The sequence below is a fragment of the Pseudophryne corroboree genome, chromosome 2 (assembly GCF_028390025.1).
Source record: "Pseudophryne corroboree isolate aPseCor3 chromosome 2, aPseCor3.hap2, whole genome shotgun sequence".
NCBI classification, from domain to species: Eukaryota; Metazoa; Chordata; class Amphibia; order Anura; family Myobatrachidae; genus Pseudophryne; species Pseudophryne corroboree.
Genome location: NC_086445.1, coordinates 597,698,596 through 597,720,755, shown reverse-complemented (window position 1 = coordinate 597,720,755; position 22,160 = coordinate 597,698,596).

Genomic DNA, 22,160 nt, shown 5'->3' with positions numbered 1-22,160 from the left:
TCGGTGCCAGCTGTGGGTGACAGCAGTCGGTGACAGTGAGAGGGTGACAGAAAGAAGGTGACGCCAAGGAGAGCACATTACTGTCCCACTCTACCAGCAGTATAGAATACAACATAAGGAGTACAGCCCTGAGCCTTGGGTCCATGATAAAGCATGGGTGAGATCAGCCCATTACAAACTAAAGTACCCGCCACTCTCCCCCACTCCAGCCCCCGCTGCACATAGGCGTGCGCAGCACATTTTATTAGGGGGTTCACCGTCGTAGAGGCGTGTCTAGTACCACCTACCTACTGGGCATGTCTAGCAACACCTATCGGGCGTGTCTAGCACCGCCTACTAAGTGTGTCTAGCACCGCCTATTGGCATTCTTTTCTATTCAATATGCACCTTACCTATATGGTGGTTTCTCATAACGGGGAACCTCTGAAGAAATATCCTTCCTGGGCAGACAGCGTCTTCAGTCGGTAATCACGATTCATGTAGGAGGTCACATGATCCAGAAGATGCCTGTTTGCGTAGGAATATAACCAATGTCATCAACATACAACAGAGGTTCAACCAGACTCGTGTCACCTCCTACCCTCTGCATCTATCAGCCACAACATCATCTCCGCCCTGCACATCTCTCAGCCACACCATCATCTCCGCCCTGCATCATCTCTCAGCCACACCATCATCTCCTCCCTGCGTCGTCTCTCAGCCACACCATCATCTCCTCCCTACGTCGTCTCTCAGCCACACCATCATCTCCTCCCTGCGTCGTCTCTCAGCCACACCATCATCTCCTCCCTACGTCGTCTCTCAGCCACACCATCATCTCCCATCTGAATCTCTCGCAATACCCCTCACTTTGTCTCTCATTCTCCCCACTTCACTCTGTGGCTCTGAGCCTCCCACCCTTCTGTCTGTGCCTCTCAGTCGCCCGCCCTTCACCGTCTCTCAGCCTCATCAGTGGAGTTGGTGGGCCCAGCAGGAGAACACGGGCAGGTGTGCGGCCGTTCGCGTGGTGTGACATCATCAGGTCACATCGCACAGTACATTGAGGCAGAGGAGTGGTGTGGGGCAGCGGGCAGGATGGGAGTAGTGGTGCATAGCAGGGGGGCAGGATGGGAGCAGTGGTGCATAGCAGGGGGATAGGATGGGAGCATTGGTGCATAGCAGGGAGATAGGTGTGGAGCAGGGGGGCAGGCTGGGAGCATTGGTGCAGAGTGGGGGGCAGGTTAGGAGCAGTGCTGCTGAGTTGGGGGGGAGAGCAGGGGGAGTAGTGGTGCAGAGCAGGGGGGTTAGGATGGGAGTAGTGGAGCATAGCAGGGGGCAGGATGGGAGTAGTGGTGCATAGCTGGGGAGCAGGATGGCAGTAGTGGTGTGGAGCAGGGGGGCAGGATGGGAGCATTGGTGCAGAGCGGGGGGCAGGATAGGAGCAGTGTTCCTGACTTAGGGGGGGGAGAGCAGGGGGAGTAGTGGTGCAGAGCAGGGGGGGGGGGCAGGATGGGAGTAGTGGTGCATAGCTGGGGGGCAGGATGGGAGTAGTGGTGCATAGCAGGGGGCAGGATGGGAGTAGTGGTGCAGAGTAGGGGGGGTAGGATGGGAGTAGTGGTGCATAGCAGGGGGGCAGGATGGGAGCAGTGGTGCATAGCAGGGGGATAGGATGGGAGTAGTGGTGTGGAGCAGGGGGGCAGGATGGGAGCATTGGTGCAGAGCGAGGGGCAGGATGGGAGCAGTGGTCCTGACTTAGCGGGGGGGGGGAGCAGGGGGAGTAGTGGTGCAGAGCAGGGGGGGCAGAATGGGAGTAGTGGTGCATAGCTGGGGGGCAGGATGGGAGTAGTGGTGTGGAGCAGGGGGGGCAGAATGGGAGTAGTGGTGCATAGCAGGGGGGCAGGATGGGAGCAGTGGTGCATAGCAGGGGGATAGGATGGGAGTAGTGGTGTGGAGCAGGGGGGCAGGATGGGAGCATTGGTGCAGAGCGAGGGGCAGGATGGGAGCAGTGGTCCTGACTTAGCGGGGGGGGGGAGCAGGGGGAGTAGTGGTGCAGAGCAGGGGGGGCAGAATGGGAGTAGTGGTGCATAGCTGGGGGGCAGGATGGGAGTAGTGGTGTGGAGCAGGGGGCAGGATAGGAGCATTGGTGCAGAGCGGGGTGGCAGGACGGAAGCAGTGGTCCTGACTTAGGGGGGGGGGGGGAGAGCAGGGTGAGTAGTGGTGCAGAGCAGGGGGGCAGGATGGGAGTAGTGGTGCATAGCAGGGGGCAGGATGGGAGTAGTGGTGCAGAGTAGGAGGGGGGAGGATGGGAGTAGTGGTGCATAGCAGGGGCGCAGGATGGGAGCAGTGGTGCATAGCAGGGGGATAGGATGGGAGTAGTGGCGTGGAGCAGGGGGGGCAGGATGGGAGCATTGGTGCAGAGCGGGGGGCAGGATGGGAGCAGTGGTCCTGAGCAGAGCAGGGGGGCAGGATGGGAGTAGTGGTGCATAGTAGGGGGGGGTAGGATGGGAGTAGTGGTGCATAGCAGGGGGTTAGGATGGGAGTAGTGGTGCATAGCAGGGGGGTAGGATGGGAGAAGTGGTGTGGAGCAGCGGGGGCAGGATGGGAGTAACGGTGCTGAGTTAGGGGGGGGTTGGGCAGGATGGGAGCAGTGCTGGGAAGGAGCAGCCAGTTAAGCATGTCACTTCACCTGTAGCTTCCGGCCGCGATCTCTCCCTCGTCCTATTTACAAGCTGCTCCCCTCTGCTCTGGCTGCCTCACTCCAGGCAGACGAGGAGTCCGTGCGCTGGGCGGGCGGCCGGAGGAGTCCGTGCGCCGGGCGGGAGGGCGGCCGGCCGGAGGAGTCCGTGCGCTGGGCGGGCGAGCGGGGGAGTCCGTACGCTGGGCGGGCGGGGGAGTCCGTGTGCTGGCCGGGCGGCCTGGTAGGCCAGCAGGCGGGCGGGTGATATTCCTGTGTAAAGGGTATCGCGGTGGCGGCTCCTATCTCCCCTCTGCCTCTGGCCGGACTGCATAACCGGGGTGATGGGAGGGTGGGGAGCTAATAGGCAGCCACACATGTAGATAAGTATTAAAAAATACATACTGTGTCTCGTCCCCCGTTCCATCCCCGCGGCCAATTACATCACTGTTAGTGACAGGGGCGTGCTTTCATTTAGGCTGAAAGCACGCTCCCTGTCAAAGAGGCACTTATAGTAAGTGCCGCTTCTGATGATTTTTTTAATGGGCTTTCACTGCCCAAAGCTTAGCCCCGCCCCCCGCTTCCGGCCATTTCCCATTGATAGCGGGAGGCACTGGCAGCAGTGCCTCCGAAACACATTAAAGACCGTTTTTACACAAGTAAAAAAGATTGAAATAATGTAAAGGCTAAAGCAGATAGTTATGACACAGAATATGTGTCATAACTATCTTCTTTAAATTATTTAAATCATTAATGACAGGGGAGGCACTGCCTCCCCTGCCTCACCTGACTGCGTGTCCCAGGTACTGCTATATGTACTGGTGGTCACTGTCAGCAAACTGCAAAACTAAAATGCACCATAGGTATAGAATCTAGATGGATAGTATACTTGACGACACAGAGGTAGGTAGAGCAGTGGCCTTCCGTACCGTACTGCTATTAGTGCTATATATACTGGGGGTCACTGTCAGCAAACTGCAAAACTAAAATGCACCACAGGTATAGAATCTAGATGGATAGTATACTCGACGACACAGAGGTAGGTAGAGCAGTGGCCTTCCGTACCGTACTGCTATTAGTGCTATATATACTGGGGGTCACTGTCAGCAAACTGCAAAACTAAAATGCACCACAGGTATAGAATCTAGATGGATAGTATACTCGACGACACAGAGGTAGGTAGAGCAGTGGCCTTCCGTACCGTACTGCTATATATACTGGTGGTCACTGTCAGCAAAACTCTGCACTGTACTCCTCCTATATAATACTGCTGGTCCCCAGTCCCCACAATAAAGCAGTGTGAGCACAGATATATACAGCACACTGAGCACAGATATGGAGCATTTTTCAGGCAGACAACGTATAATACTGGTGGTCACTGGTCAGCAAAACTCTGCACTGTACTCCTCCTATATAATACTGCTGGTCCCCAGTCCCCACAATAAAGCAGTGTGAGCACAGATATATACAGCACACTGAGCACAGATATGGAGCGTTTTTCAGGCAGACAACGTATAATACTGGTGGTCACTGGTCAGCAAAACTCTGCACTGTACTCCTCCTATATAATACTGCTGGTCCCCAGTCCCCACAATAAAGCAGTGTGAGCACAGATATATACAGCACACTGAGCACAGATATGGAGCGTTTTTCAGGCAGACAACGTATAATACTGGTGGTCACTGGTCAGCAAAACTCTGCACTGTACTCCTCCTATATAATACTGCTGGTCCCCAGTCCCCACAATAAAGCAGTGTGAGCACAGATATATGCAGCACACTGAGCACAGATATGGAGCGTTTTTCAGGCAGAGAACGGATAAAACTGGTGGTCACTGGTCAGCAAAACTCTGCACTGTACTCCTCCTATATAATACTGCTGGTCCCCAGTCCCCACAATAAAGCAGTGTGAGCACAGATATATACAGCACACTGAGCACAGATATGGAGCGTTTTTCAGGCAGACAACGTATAATACTGGTGGTCACTGGTCAGCAAAACTCTGCACTGTACTCCTCCTATATAATACTGCTGGTCCCCAGTCCCCACAATAAAGCAGTGTGAGCACAGATATATGCAGCACACTGAGCACAGATATGGAGCGTTTTTCAGGCAGAGAACGGATAAAACTGGTGGTCACTGGTCAGCAAAACTCTGCACTGTACTCCTCCTATATAATACAGCTGCTCCCCAGTCCCCACAATTAAGCAATAAGCACAAATATTTGCATCAACATTAATAAACGGAGAGGACGCCAGCCACGTCCTCTCCCTAACATTTCCAATGCACGAGTGAAGTGGCCTTCTGTACCGTACTCCTATATATTATATACAGGTGGTCAGCAAAATTATGCACTGTACTCCTACTATATACTGTCTACAATGCAGCACAGATATGGAGTGTTTTTCAGGCAGACAACGTATACTGGTGGTCACTGTCAGCAAAACTCTGCACTGTACTCCTGCTATATATACAGCTGCTCCCCAGTCCCCACAATTAAGCAGTGTGAGCACAGATATGTGCAGCACACTGAGCACAGATAAGGAGCGTTTTTTTCAGGCAGAGAACTGATAAAACTGGTGGTCACTGATCAGCAAAACTCTGCACTGTACTCCTCCTATATTATCCAGCTGCTCCCCAGTCCTCCCCACAATTAAGCAATAAAGCACAATCAATCAAGTTCAACAATAAACGGAGAGGACGCCAACCACGTCCTTTCCCTAACATTTCCAATGCACGAGTGAAAATGGCGGCGACGCGCGGCTGCTTATATAGAATCCGAATCTCGCGAGAATCCGACAGCGGGATGATGACGTTCGGGCGCGCTTGGGTTAACCGAGCCATACGGGAGAATCCGAGTATGCCTCGGACCCGTGTAAAATGGGTGAAGTTCGGGGGGGTTCGGTTTCCGAGGAACCGAACCCGCTCATCACTAGTATTCTCCAATTTTCCCAGAAACAGGACTGTGCCCAATTTAATGTACCGTCTTTGGCACTCAGTCACTGCCACACACTCTGTGTCTCTCACACACACTGTGGGCAGGATGTACCAAAGGATAGCGGTACATTTCGCCACTTACTGCATTGATACTAATCGCATATGATCCGGGAGTCCATCGGTGTATGCGCAGAACAGTGGTATCCGCAGGGGATGCTGGGAGGGTTCTGTGACAGAACCCTCTCCACATCGCACTGCGGAAGAAGACCCATAGGCCTCTACAGGGTAACACCAGCAAAAGCTGGCGTTACCCTGTGTGCGTAGAACTGGGGCATGGAGGTAAATACACGTAAAAATGCGTTAAAAACCCAGAAAACAGGGTTTTTACCACATTTTAACTTTAGTACATCCTGCCCAGTGTCTCTCTCTCTCTCTCTCACACACACACACATAGGGGGCGGGATGTACTAAGCGGAAAATGCGGTAAACTCCCTGTTTACCGCATTTTCCTGATGTACTAACCCCCGGCCGGCAGGACAGCGCCGCGGCGGGGTACGCCAGCTTTAGATGGCGTACGTCCATAGAAGCCTATGGGCTTCTCTCCGCGGCGCTGTGTGAGGGATCCGATCGGATCCCTCCCAGCATGCCCTGCGGCCGCACCTGTCACCCCGCGCATGCGCAGACTGACTTCTGGGGCCGAATCCCAGAAGTCAGGCTGCAGCTGCGCATCGCGGAGGACAGCTCTTATCGGAAGAGCTGTCCTCCGCAATGCTGATCGCATATGTTAGTACATATGCGATCAGCATCGTGGCGCAGGGCGGCGATGTACATTAGTACATCCCGCCCACTGTACCTCTATCTAACACACACACACACACACACACACACACACACACACACACACACACACACACACACACACACACACACACACACACACAGTGCCACTCTCTCTCTCTCACACATATAGTACATGCACTTATTATTACATCATACCCTTAAACCCAGCAACTAGTTTTTACACATTTGTACTTATTGCCACACTGATCCTTTCCTCTGTGTTATATGTGTGCCCCTTCACTATGGCAGTCTGTAGTGGTACTGTATGAGACGTTGAGCTGCCACCGCTTCCTGGTTCCCTCCTATGGGGCCGGGCTGCGCATTTATGTGACAGGAGGAGGGATGGATCAGGCCTGGGCTGGCCAGTGTGGCAATTGCGGTAGCTGGTCCCTGGGGCAGACAGGTAGATCGACATGACACCGGCAGGCAATCGGGCAGGTGGATGTGACACAGTCAGGCAGGTAATATAACACAGTCAGGCAGTCAGACAGGTGGATGTGACACAATTGGCACACGGGTAGATGTATGTGACGCAGTGAGGTATGTGGGTTGATGTGACACAGGCATGCAGACAGGTAGGTGAACACGGGGAAAACAGACAGGTAGTGGATGTGACGCAGAGAGAAAGGCAGTAGGTGGATGTGACGCAGTCAGGCAGGTAGTTGTGATGCAGTCAGGTAGGTGGATGTGACAGAGAGAAAGGCAGTAGGTGGATGTGATGCAGTCAGGCAGACAGGTAAGTAGTTTTGACGTAGTCAGATAGACATGTAGGTGGATGTGACGCAGAGAGAAAGGCAGTAGGTGGATGTGACGTAGTCAGGCAGACAGGTAGGTAGTTGTGACACAGTCAGGCAGACAGGTAGGTGGATGTGACGCAGAGAGAAAAGCAGTAGGTGGATGTGACAGTCAGGCAGACAGGTAGGTGGATGTGACACAGAGAGACAGGCAGTAGGTGGATAGACGCAGTCAGGCAGAAAGGTAGGTAGTTGTGACACAGTCAGGCAGACAGGTAGGTGGATGTGACACAGAGAGACAGGCAGTAGGTAGATAGATGCAGTCAGGCAGAAAGATAGGTAGTTGTGACACAGTCAGGCAGACAGGTAGGTGGATGTGACACAGAAAGAAAAGCAGTAGGTGGATGTGACACAGTCAGGCAGACAGGTAGGTGGATGTGACACAGAGAGACAGGCAGTAGGTGGATAGACGGAGTCAGGCAGACAGGTAGGTGGATTTGCCGCAGACAGGTAGGAGGATGTGACGCAGACAGGTAGGAGGATGTGATGCAGACAGACAGACAGGTAGTAGGTGGTTGTGACGCAGACAGGCAGTAGGTGGATGTGATGCAGTCATGCAGACAAGTGGATGTGACCCAGTCAGCAGGCAGGTAAGTGAATGTGACGCATACAGACAGGCAGTAGGTGGATGTGACGCAGTCGGGCAGACAGGTAGGTGGATGTGACACAGTTGGGCAGACAGGTAGGTGGTTGTGACACAGACAGGCAGTAGGTGGATGTGACATAGTTGGGCAGACAACAGTTGGTGGATGTTATGCACACAGATAGGTATAGGGACGCAGGCAGAAAGACAGGTAGGTGTATGTGACACAGGCAACTATTTAACACATTTACTCTGTACTTACTCTCACACATGCTTTCCACGTTACATGTATGTCCCTTCATTGCTCGGTGTGGCTGAGGCTCCCTGGTTCCACCTTCTTATTTTCTTCAATTTCTGGCTCTTCTGACTGCTATGCATGGCGCACATGCAGATTGGCTCCTCCCCACTGATTCTTGCTGCTGCTGCACCACGACGGAAACTGCTGCCCGCCTCCTCTCCTCTGTGCACCTCACTAGACAGCACTCCTCCCCACGCTGCTGCAGCTGCAGCACTGATTCTAGGAATGTAATCAGTGCAGCCGCCGTCTCTGTGCAGGGACACGGAGCGGCTGCAGCTGGACTCCTCTTTGACCCTTGCTGACGTAATCGCGCTGATTCCAGCAGTAGCGGAATCAGTGCTAATGCTGCTCCTCAAAGGGCTCACTGATTGATCCGGCTGCAGGCTCTAACAATGCAGCGTCCTTGCCCTGGTTATAGCAAACGGTGCTGGCACTGTATGCTCCGCCCTCTCGCAAAAGAGGGCATGTCTAATCATCAGTAGGGCCTACTGGTGGTTTCACCGGCTCCCGGGTGGCCCAGTCCGAGCCTGGCCATGGGTCCCCAGAGGTTTCCTCCACAAGGGGGTTTTTCCTCTCCTGAGTGCTGAAGGATGACTCTTCGTGAGTCATGAGACTCCTGCCATCTTGTTCCTCTTATAGGACAAGTTTGTAAAATTACTGGACCAATCTTAGTCTGAAATTCCCTATTTTAGAATGCAGAGTAAATAATAATAATAATAATAATAATAATGATTACAAAATAATAACAACAATAATCATCATCAGAAGAAGAAGAAAAAGAAGAAGAAAAACAAAAACAGGCAAAATTTTACTTAAAATAAAAATAGACGTTTACTTTTTAAATATATTTTGCTTGAAGTTGTGTTTATTAATACATTCTCTCAAAAGGTGAAGAAATGACACATATTTGGAGAGACAAATATATTAGGAGAGTTCGGAATCATGCATTCTTTATTCTACACAAGAGAGTACCAGGCGAGGCAGCCATGTTGGGTGCACTACATAGGTTACACTGTGCGATAAGTAAAACATGGCAGTAAGGCATACAAGGGTAAAATGAAAAGCAACTAACAGGGCACCTAGGCCCTCATTCCGAGTTGTTCGCTCGCAAGCTGCTTTTAGCAGCTTTGCACACGCTAAGCCGCCGCCTACTGGGAGTGAATCTTAGCTTATCAAAATTGCGAACGAAAGATTAGCAAAATTGCGAATAGACACTTCTTAGCAGTTTCTGAGTAGCTCCACACTTACTCGGGAACTGCGATCAGTTCAGTCAGTTTCGTTCCTGGTTTGACGTCACAAACACTCCCAGCGTTCGGCCAGACACTCCTCCGTTTCTCCAGCCACTCCCGAGTTTTTTTCCAGAAACGGTAGCGTTTTTTCGCACACACCCATAAAACGGCCAGTTTCCGCCCAGAAACACCCACTTCCTGTCAATCACATTACGATCACCAGAGCGAAGAAAAAACCTCGTAATGCCGTGAGTAAAATACCTAACTGCATAGCAAATTTATTTGGCGCAGTCGCACTGCGGACATTGCGCATGCGCATTAGCGACTAATCACTCCGTTGCGAGAAAAATATAACGAGCGAACAACTCGGAATGACCCCCCTAGTTCTGCCGCTTACATAGTAAGGAAAATGGTCTTACTCTATAATTGCTTTTAGATAATTTTCTCCTTTAGAACTATTTTAAAGTGAGCTGAGGGGAAAATAACAAAAGAGGGTCCAGTTACATTTTTAAATAATAATGAAAAAAAAATATCTGACCAGAAAATAAAAAATAAAAATGTATAATAATTTCCAACACTCCGAAGATGGTAAGCTCATATTGTGAATTGCATAAAATATTTATATGAATCCCACTTAATCACTATTACACACTGGTTCTCACTGAGTGGTGGTTGTGACAAGAGGGGTGTCATGCAACAGGTAAATGTTGTGGATCTCTGATAAACTCAGGTCTCTGAGGAGTTAAGTGAAAAACTACTGTCTCCCACTGTGATGCTCTAAGACATTGACAAGATGGCGCCGCACTTATGTGCAGTATTTAGGTCAGCAGCCATCTTGATACAGGGAGTGAAGCCTCCCTGAAGGAACAGTATGGAATCTGCGGCGTAGCACTCTCCCTTTCAACACTTTTTACATACAAATAGGAAAATAATGATAAAACTCCCACATAGTCATCTAAATGGGATGTAGTCACCATCCCGGCAGACAGCATATCGCCACCAGCATGCCGGCAGGGGGCCGAGGACTAATCCCACTAGTTGGTGTGCATGACACCCATAGGTTGGAATAGAACCTGTGGCGAGCAGTAGCAGGAAAAGAGAAGTAATAATGCCACTGTATAGGTCATTGGTGCGGCCTCATCTGGAATACTGTGTCCAGTTCTGGAGACCATATCTCCAGAAGGATATAAATACATTAAAGAGTGTACAAAGAAGGGCAACTAAAATGGTGCATGGCCTCAAGGACGGATCCAGAAGAAAATGATAGGGGGAGCACCATGGAAGGGGCAAGTACATTTGCGTGCGGCTTCGGTGCATGTGAGGTGGCGCTTCTTATACAATGCCCACAGTTGTAGCGCTCATTATGCAATGTCCACTGTACTGGTAGTGCGCCTTATATAGACCCCATAGTAGTGGTGCCCCTTATGCAATGCCCGTATTGCCCCCCAGTAGTAATGTTGCCTGTAGTAATGCCCCCAGTCATTTAGCGCCCTAGTAGTTATGCCCCCAGTGGTAATGCCCCTGCAGTTATGACCCCAGTAGTTTACCCCCCCCTTTAGTTTAGCCTCCCAGTGGTAATGCCCCCGTAGTTTGCCTGCTTGTAGTTTAGCCACCAGTAGTAATGCCCCCCTGTAGATTGCTCCATTGTAGTTTAGCCCCTGTAGTTATGTCCCCCTTGTAGTTTAGCCCCCAGTAGTAATGCCCCCAGTAGTTTGGCCCCTGTAGTTAGCCCCCAGTAGTGTGGCCCCTGTATTATGCCCCCCTGTAGTTTAGCCCCCAAGTAGTAATGCCCCTGTAGTTACGCCGCCAGTAGTAATGCCCCTGTAGTTACGCCACCAGTAGTAATGCCCTCCTGTAGTTTCCCCCAAGTAGTTAGCTCCTTTGTAGTTGGCCCCCAGTAATAATGTCCCCCAGTAGTGTGCCCCCAGTAGATGCCCCCCAGTAATAATGTCCCCCAGTAGTTTGCCCCCTAGGAGTTTGCCCCAATAGATGACCCCCCCAGTAGTAATGCCCCCAGTAGATACCCCCAGTAATAATGCCCCCAGTTGTAATACACCTAGTAGATGCCACCAGTAATAATGTCCCCCAGTAGTTTGCCCCCAGTAGATTCCCCCCAGTAAAAATGTCCCCCAGTAGTTGCCACCAGTAGTAATGCCCCCAATAGATGATCCCCCGGTAGTAATGCCCCCAGTAGATGCCCCCCAGTAATAATGCCCCCAGTAGTTTGCCCCCAATAGTAATGCCCCCCCAGTAGTAATGCCCCCAGTAGATGCCCCCCAGTAATAATGCCCCAGTAGTAATGCCCCCCAGTAGTAATGCCCCTTGATGATGCCCCCCAGTAGTAATGCCCCCAGTAGTAATGCCCCCAGTAGATGCTCCCCCAGTAATAATGCCCCCAGTAGTAATGCCCCCCCCCACCCAGTAGTAATTTCCCTTGTTGATGCCCCTCAGTAATGTCCCCCCCGTAGTTTGCCCCCAGTAGATGCCCCCGCTGCACTGAGGAAGAGAAAATAGAACATACTTACCAAGCCCCGTTCCCGCTGCAGTCATCCTCCTCCCTGGGCGTCCGCTCCTCAGTCAGCACTATGAGAGAGACGTCATGACTGACGTCTCTCCCATAGCGCACGCCGCAAGGCTAAAAGTTCTTAACATGTATAGTATGGAGGAGAGAAGGGAAAAGGCAGACATGATAGAAACTTTCAAATATACCAAAGGTTTTAACAAAGTTCAGGAGGGAAACATTCTTCAAAGGAAATGAAGTATTAGAACTCGAGGACATACACTGAGACTGGAGGGGGGGAGGTTCAGGGGAAATTTAAGGAAAAATTATTTCACAGAAAGGGTAGTGGATAAGTGGAATAGCCTCCCATCAGAGGAGGTAGAGGCTAAGAGTGTAGAGCAATTTAAACATGCTTGGGATAGGCATATGAATATCCTTACAAAGAATTAAGGTTCAAAAAGGGTTGAGATTACCTAAAGGATAAAAAAAAAAAGGGGCAGACTAGATGGGCCAAGTGGTTCTTATCTGCCATCAAATTCTATGTTTCTATGTTTCTATGAGCAAGCCACCGAGCATGCAGCATGGAGAACGCTGCGAGCCAGCAAGGGGCTTCATTTCGCTCACCCCCCTGCCGGCATTCTGGCGGTCGAGATCCCGACTTCGGTATGCTGACCGTCCGGATCCCGGACCCAACCATACCCAACGCATCTGAATGACTAATTGTGCCTGGTGTAGGATTTTCAAATATGTGTAGGTTACTGTATACAAGGATTTAAAACCTCATAGGAACTATGAACTAAGGTGTATTACATGTAGTTAAAACATTTTTTTGGGGGGGCCGTAACACCCTGGGGTGCCTCGGGAAAGGGGAGTGGGTTAAGGGGGGCCTTGCAGTGGTGCCAGAGTTTGGTGGTCCATGACCAATTCAAATTATTTATACTTAATTTAATTGGCAAAACCAGTCTTTCACCACTTAACTGAACCTAAGGATGACATATTATAAACACAATTTACTTCATTTTATATTTTTTTCTGAATTTCTCACTAAGAAACTTTTGTCTAGGGGTGCCGTGACACAAATTCTGATACTCTGGGGCAGGGGTGTCAAACTCGCGGCCCCTACTGCATCCTTCTGCGGCCCACTGGTAGGGGTCAGGCAGGGGTCCTTTTACGGCCCAATCACATTGCTTGCAGCGAGAGCAGGAGAGTGTAGCACGCGCCTCTCCTGCTCCTCAGTCCGGTCTACGGTGGCGGCGTGGGTATCTTAAATCAGGCTCCAGTTCGTGAGCCAATCAGAGTTCGCGGACCAGCAGCCAATCAGGAGCAATGTCAGAGTCTTTGCTTTCTATGTGCAGTGCCATCTTCCCGAAGAGATCACCGGGAAGATGGCACCACTGCCACTGGCTACAGCACAGGCATACTGGAAAGGTGTAGCAAACTGGGGCCCCTGACTGTCCCCTCCAGCAGCCCCTCCACCAATGCACATATTTTGGTGTTTTGGGGGCGTTTTTATAACAACATGGTGACGACACTGTAGCACAGAGATTTTCAACCTTTTACAACTCGCGGCACACTGAACAAAATTTTAATATTGCCAAGGCACATTCAAATATAATGGTGATGCATGGTGCAGTTGCGTGTCCTAGGATGTCATGTCGCAGCTTCTTCATAGGTAACGCCTGAGCCACATCTGAGAAAGCCAGTAGAGCCCAACACTGCCCGGGCCCATAAATAGAACTGGCTCTGCAACCACTAAACCCACCAGTATTGATCGTTCCAGGGCCTCAGTAGCGGCAAAACACTGACGGGCCTGGCTGTGCTTCTATGGCGGCACACCTGGAGACTGCTCAGGGCACACTAGTGTGCCACGGCACAGTGGTTGAAAAACACTGCTGTAACATATGCAGAATCAGACCAATCGGATAATGTTTGCGCTTTTCACAGATTTACTCAGATTTTTTCATTGTTTTGTCCTTAAATGAGGTTATCAGTGAAACACTGTAACTGTAATAAACAACATAACAACAGTGGAAATTAGGTTCACGCAAAGCCTTACATGGTCTCCATCTAACATCAGGAAGAGGAACAATAAATCAACAACCAGACGCTTGCAGTGTGCAGGCTCCTCAAGTCCAAAAGGGATGCGGTTATGTGACCACAATACCAGCGCCGCCATCTCGACCACTGACTAGCCCACCGGTCAGCCTGCTGAGCAATAGGGACTGTTCCCATAGAGTGGCTTTGTTGGGGTGTCGTTTTCTTTGTAGAGTGACCGGGAACCCAAATTAGTGCACCGCATGGTCAAAAGGTTGACATGAGGTTTTTTTGGGGGGTGTCGTTTTCTTTGTAGAGTGACCAGAAATGCAAATTAGTGCACTCGCATGGCTCGCTTCGCTCGCCATGCTTCGGGCAAGGTGCCTCGCTTCGCTCGGCACAGATTACCGTTCCATTCGTAGTCCACATGGATCGTTAAGTATGAAAAAGTTCAAAAAAAGAAAAAGAATTGGAAAAACTCATGTTGACCTGTTGACCTTGCACATGTCAACCTAGAAACCCTGTCGACCTAGTGACTGTCGACCTATAGTGGTTGACCTAAACATTGTCGACCTAGACAGTGTCGATCTTCAGACTGGATCCCGAAAGTAACAAATATCAGCGCGGACGTGTACTGCTGCATCTGAGAGGCGGGTCATAAAAATGACTTACATCCAAATGTAAATGAGCCCCAAAGTTAGTAAGATCTACTTGTTGAAGAAAAGACTCTTATATTTTGCAGGATTTGTTAGTGTATTGTGTTTTACAAGAGGTTCCATATACTGTAAGTGGCCACGAGAAACCTTATTTAAAATGCATGTAGCCATAGGGATCATTGTGTCTTATAACCAATACAGGGAAATGGCACTGATGAGCCCATTTGAAAGTATGTATCTCTGATTTATTTCCCCCCCCCCAAGAATGCGTAGTGTAGTCGAGTGCCTGCCGCTCCGGAGTCCAGTTCAGCGCTGTATGGCCGCCACCCCCCACACGCCTGCCTGCATCTCTGGACGTCCCTCTCACTGCCAGCCGCTTGCCGCCGCTGCAGAGTTTCTGTATCCTGCTCCTCTCGGCCGTCTAACTCAATGCCGCCTGCAGCTCTCCCATGCTATCTCCTGTGCTTTGCAAAGCACAGAGAGATATCCCGAGCGCAGCCACTGCTGTCACAATAGAGATGGAGACAGAGCTGTCTCTGTCTCAGAGAAGAATTTAAAAAAAGACTTGGTCTGTCAAGGGGGGTTTCCAGGTACTCAGAAACCCCCCCTGCGTGCTCCACTGCTATTCAGGGAGTGAGGGAGATTGCTTCTATTTCAGGGAGTCTCCTGCAGAATGAGGGAGAGTAGGCAAGTATGCATTACACGTAATACACCTAATGCAGAGGTTTTCTTACAGTCTGTGCGTGATGGAACATCCGGAACATCACTACCCAACATCAATGATTCTTGGTAAAAAAACACTATGCTATGGTATCACTAATAAAATACACATAGCAATAATAATAATTCAGGGTCTGAATATGGTTTGTTTGTCCTACACATGCTTATATACACTCTGGGTGTAGGCTTATGTCTGTAGGAGATCTCAACTCATTTGTAGCCACGTAACAAGAACAATATCAAACAAAATTGAATTTTTATTTTTTTTCTCCATTATCAAATTGAATTAATTGTAGAAAAGTGCTAGTACAATTGTAAAGTGCAACGGAATTTGCTGCGCTATATAAGAAACTGTTAGTAAATAAATAAATAATATATTCATTAATTGCATTATTATTATTAATATTGCACACAAACACACACACACACACACACACACACACACACACACACACACACACACACACACACACACACACACATCTCTCAATGCTTGATTTGTAATTAAATTAGTGGTGACCATTTAAAAAACTTCCTGTGACACTGAGCTCATGTGGTCACTCAGGGCCAATGTACTGATAGCTGGCAGACTGATGATGTCACAGGGTGTTTCTCAGGAGCTCAGTGAGCATGCTCCTACCAGTACATGGGGTATTTACTATAACTACCTATTCTACAAGTATCCGAATGGAAGATAGACAGACAATAGACAGTCAATATGAAGACACCAGATGGTTGATAGTCAATTGGTCAACAGGATCAAAAGATTGATAGGGTCACCATGCAAATGGTCAACACAGAAAAGGTTTTTTTCATGATTTTTAGGGTTAGGGTTAGGCACTTGGGGAAGGGTTAGGTTAGGCTGATGGAGGGGATGGTTAGGGTTAGGCACCAGGGGAATGGTTAAGGTTAGGTACTAGGGGGAGAATTAGGATTAGGGCTAAAATAACATTAAAAAGTGTCAACTTTTTCTGTGCCGACCATTTGCATGTCAACCTTTTGACCATGTCAATCTTTTGATCATGTTAACCATTTAACTGTTGAACTTTTAACCTTGTCAACCTATTGACTGTCGACCATCTGGTGTTGCCCTATTGAATGTCTATATACTGCTGTTCTTGTAATCCACACCCTACTCTACCGGCATGTCTGGGAGACTCCTGAATTATTGGAGACCTCCCATGCTCCTGAGAGAGTGGGCAATTGCCCTGCAGAGTCTCTTTACCGCCTGCAAGGAGAGTGGCGACGTACAGTGAAAATATAAATTGTGGCGTCAAGAGCTGGCAAGAACCATGAACACATGTCATCATATGCCTTGTAGTTTGCCCTGTTCATAAGATGACATCATGAAATCACACTCTTACTATTATACTAGAGATGAGAGAACCGAACCCTACCGGACTTTGCCTTCTGAGTCCGCCCCGAGCCAGGCTCGGTTTTTCCCGCATGACTCGGAAACCCGAACACGGCAAAACGTCATCATCCCACTGATGGATTCTCGCAGGATTTGTATTCCATATAAGGAGCCACGCGTCGCGCCCATTTCCACTCCAGTCTCGGAGAGTGTATAGAGAGGAGGTGTCCTCAGTGTTCAGTGTCTGTGTGTTGGGGCGGGAAAGTGGGGTGGCAAGTGTTGTCCAGTCCAGTGTAATCACTCAGTGTATTGTGCTGCATCAGTCCAGGCAGTCACAGTGTTGGTGTTCTCTGCTGCCATATATCCAGTGTAGCTGTATAAGTGGTGCTGTGTTGTGCAGACCAGTCCAGTGTAGTCAGTGTATTGTGCTGCATCAGTCCAGCCAGTCACAGTGTTGGTGTTCTCTGCTGCTATATATTCAGTGTAGCTGTATAAAGTGGTGCTGTGTTGTGCAGACCAGTGGTAGTGTCCTGTCTCATCAGTCCTTCCAGTGATGATATACGCTGCTGCTATATGTCCACTGCTGCAGTATAATAATTATGACAACAACATGTTGTGCTGCATCATACCAGTGGTAGTGTCCTTTGTCATCAGTAATTCCAGTGACGATATACGCTGCTGCTATATGTCCACTGCTGCAGTATAATAATTATAACAACAAAGTGTTGTGCTGCATCAGACCAGTGGTAGTGTCCTGTGTCATCAGTAATTCCAGTCATTCCTGTGACGCATATTGTCTCATATAACTCCCAAAAAATAATGTAGAACAAAAATTTTGAGGAGAAAATACTAAAGAAGAACCACTTCCTCCTAGTGCTGTAGCTGCCCCGACTACGCCCCATGTTTCTCTGTTGCCATCCCCGGTTTGAAGCCTCGTCCCCGCAACAACCCATATCCACCTTGGAAATAGAGCGTTGCAACCCCCTCCCCCGCCCCGAGAGCCTCATTGACAGGCAGAGGCAATTGCATTTCTTGTGGGGCGCCGCAGAAAATGCAGGGCCCTGCGCATGAGCCGCATCCTCTTAGCAATTTTTGCCGTTGGATCACTTATTGCGATTGCGATCCAACCTCAATCAGGCCCTCTGTGTACAATATAAAATATACATCACAATATTAGATGCCGCTAAGCGAGCAAAACTGCGGGCAAATAGTAGTAATAAAAATTAAAATATTTCATCATCAAAGATTTAGACAGAATAGCATTAAAGACCGAGGTCAGAACCAGAACAACAGTGGGTCCCAGTAACTTATAATACTCGCCCGTTAGGCCATCTGGCTCAGGGGCTTTGTCCAATTTCATTGTACCGATAACTGTTCTGACTAGAAATGAGCGGGTTCGGTTCCTCGGAATCCGAACCCCCTCGAACTTCACCCATTTTACACGGGTCCGAGGCAGACTCGGATCCTCCCGCCTTGCTCGGTTAACCCGAGCGCGCCCGAACGTCATCATCCCGCTGTCGGATTCTCATTAGGGGCTTTGTCCAATTTCATTGTACCGATAACTGTTCTGACTAGAAATGAACGGGTTCGGTTCCTCGGAATCCGAACCCCCCCGAACTTCACCCATTTTACACGGGTCCGAGGCAGACTCGGATCCTCCCGCTGATAAAGCTAACTATTTATCTTATTACATTCACTATAAAATGGGTAAGAGACTCAGTACGCAATTGGCGTATGGGGTACCGTAAGGGTACGCACTTAGCGTAGCAGACGCTTAGCCGTGGTCGAGACGCACATACGACACGCTCGCTTACAACTTAACGCGTGGTGTCGAGCACGCTATAGGCGGCCGACTACCGTAATACTGCGCTACTAGCGTAGCGTACGCTCGTGACCACGAGGAGAACACGAGCGGCGCAGACGCTCACGAGATGACACTCAGTAAACCTTGTATGCAATACAGTGAAAGATTGAGTTTGTACTGTAACCCTTGGTTTTGTAATGTGAGCACAATGCAATGCTAATTAACCTCTATTGTATGAAAGCCTCTTGAGCGATTGAGACACTCTGAATACTCTCAGCAATGTAATAAACACACAATACCTTGCTAAGGTTCCAACACCTTTACTAACAATATCTAGCTATAAAAAAGTTAAAACAGTTAACAGTTGATACACTACAGGCTAACATCAATATCTAAACATAATAACTACACATATACAATATACAACAGTTTAACAATAACAGAGAGAGAGAGAGAGTATGGCAAATACAGAGAATAAGTTGGTCACAGAGAGTACTTACACACATGGGAATGAATCGCCTGCGCTATCTGGATATCCAGCTCCCAGTTAATCAGTGATGAAAACCGTTGTGGAGAGAAGAGTCTTGTGTCCCCAAGCCTATTTCAAACTATATTTATGTACTAGCTCAAGACATACTTCAATAGATACTATGTGTCCTCTTTTCATTGGTTAGGGGGTGGGACATGTATTGCACCTGGGATCATTGGTTAGTTCAAGAAATGGGCGATGGCTAGGACTTGTCAGTATTCTAAATTCCTCTCTTGGTTGTATTGGGGAAACCTATTGTTTGGATCTTCCAAACAAACTCTGTCTCTGTGCTTTGTTTACCCTCTGGTCACCTCTTTCAGTTGAGACAATGACATCTCAGCACTCATTATTCTGGAGAGAAACCTGGACCTATTCATAAACAAAGGTATAAGCCCTCTTCATGGAATCTCAAAGCTTAGTGTAAGTAAGGCTATTTGTTTTCGGTCTGTGTGAAAGAGGTGACTGAATTCCAGTCCCCCACCCTGCATTTGTGTAATTTATTCTGAATGCAATTAATCTTATGTTCTACTTCTGTGCATAACCATGAGCAGGAACTATGCGAATCCCTCCCAACTGTCATAGACACAACACTTCTTCAATACCCCACAGCTGGACACCAAATACTACCCTCCAACCTTTATCTGAACCCTCCCAGCATGTAAAGGAGAATTTCTCAGGTCCAAGAACCGTTTTAAACTTACCATACTTGCTGATATTATGAAGGGGGATATTAACTATAAAACGCATTATATTGGTTAAATATGTAGCGATCGAGTCGCTCGCTAGTCGCACACAAACACCGCTGTAAATACCCATCTCCATGCGCAGGCGACGTCAGAGCATCCCCTACGCAACCTGAGGGGATGCGTACGCACGGGGGAGTCGGTGCGCGAGCAGCGGGCACGTGCATTGGGGTTAGTACAAGGCATCATAGGTCGCTATATTTTTCGACTTTGACAGTCGACCCTTTGGCAGTCATCAATAACTGCCACTTAACAATTCAAACAGAAAAATATATGTCATCATGGAATACCTTTTTATGATTGGGTAGAGGGAGGAGAGGAGAAGGTGGGAAAGGTATGACCTAGTGAGATAGTAGAAGCGTGTGTGTATGAATCCATGTTTGAGGGGTCATGTATCATCGTGCCGTACGTGTTTTAAATCAAGCTTCGAGGTATTGCGAAGTATACGTTTGAATTCCTTCTTATCCCGTATCAAGGGTCTGTGGATGGGCTGTCAAACTTTACCGAGCTCTTTTCGGCTTTTGGTTGCAACAAATGGGGGAGCACATTTAGTTGATGATACATGAATGGGGGGATATGTGAGTGCTGATATCTGTATCTATATTCCCTATCGACTATGTGTGTCATTACCTGAAGGTTGTAGAGGTGAAGATAAGAAGCAATTATTATACATGCAGTCGTAAACTATGTGAATTTAATATGCATTCGCCGATTGAGGTCTTGTCTGATGTCTTGTCTTGATGTACATGTTGTCTGATGTCTCTCGATGCTTTTGCTATAAATAACGAGCAAAAGTTGTTCCATTGTCCATAAAGTTACAGTCTCTAAAGTATTGGGCTATCGTAAAAGTTAAAGTCACTAGGGAAATTGGGGGCTTGTAGCATAGTTCATCAATGGTCTGTATAAAAGAGGTTGTCAAATTCTTCTTCCAAGCGGATGTCTTTGTACCTTGGAGGAAAACAAAGGAGAAACGGGTGAAAGAAACGGACCGTGGAATCACATTTTCATCACAACATTGTCTCTATCGTTGGGTCATAAATCAAATTAGTTGTTGTTATTACAATGTCTTCGCTCCTCAAACTCATCACTCTGGTATTACCTTTACACTTCGTTAAAATCCGAACGCATCTAAATATCAGACCAATCAATATGACGGCACCCAGAATACACAAGAGAAATTTCCCTACATCCATAATAATACCTTGGGCCCATTCTCCTAAACCAGAGAACCAATTTCGTGGGTTCAACCATGACACCCAACTGGTCAGCTCATTACCCACAGCAGTGAGATTATGTTTCCTTCGGAACTCTCACTTCAATTGCAAAATGTCATCCATCTTTTGGTCTATGACCTCGGCTGGGTCCTCGGTGCTGTTTGGAATGTACGTGCAGCACTTTATTCCATACTGAGTTGCTAGGGTGACACAATACCCGCCTGTCACAGCTGTGAGATAATTGAGAATCATCCTATGCTGAACCAGTTCTGTTTTGTAGGCTTGTAACTCTCTCCCAGTATACCTGAACGTGTCGTCATACATTTCAGTGATATTGTCTAATAAATTTGCGAGCGCAGATATATACCTAAAGTTTATCACTCCCCTGGCGGTACGAGTAATATCCATCGCGAGGAGAAATTGAATCCCGGTGGATTCATGGGTCAGATCAGAGGCCGGATGCTTTGTCTTCTCTATCAGGTGCCTTTTAACGACGTGCTCGTAGTGAGTGTGAGTATAAGGAGCTTGGGCACCGCGGTGAATATCTTTCATTTTGATATGGGATACAGTCATTACTTCAGGCAGTACTTTTCCAATATAGCACAATCCCTCTGAGTTTGGGGCAAGCCACTTATACGCCTTCCTCCCGCATATGAAATATGCATCATCGGGGAGAACATATGGGACGGAGTAGGACATTACAAATTTTCCATGTGAAATCTCCTAACCCTAATTCTCCCATCTGTTTAGTACATGTATCAGGTTGTACCACATGTGCACAGTATCCTGGTGATACTTCTCCAACTCGCATGGTCCTACTTCCTAGAGTGTACCTATACCGGAAATATTTTCCATGGTCGGCTATCTGGCGTATAAGTTCTGCGTCTATGGGCATTCTGTCGGGTCTGTATTAAAAGGTCATGGTTTGATTACTCCATGACACTTCCCAATTTCCCGGCTTTCGGGGATTGGAAATGTTAAAGCATACTAAGGACCTATCCACATGATATTGGTGGAGCTTCAAACTAGGAGGACTAGAGATATTAAACCTCTTGTCCACTGGCCTCCCACCACTTAGCTCAAGTACCTCTCCTATAGTTAAAGGGAATGGTACTAGTCCTGATTTGCTATGACCTTAAGGTACTTGAGAGCATACCCAACAGTCTGTCTGGTTTAACACTTTACCCACTAAGGAGTGATAGTCACTCAATGGATGCCGGTCCATGTGGATATTAAAACTGGACTGACATTTCTTGATGCACCCATCCTCAAC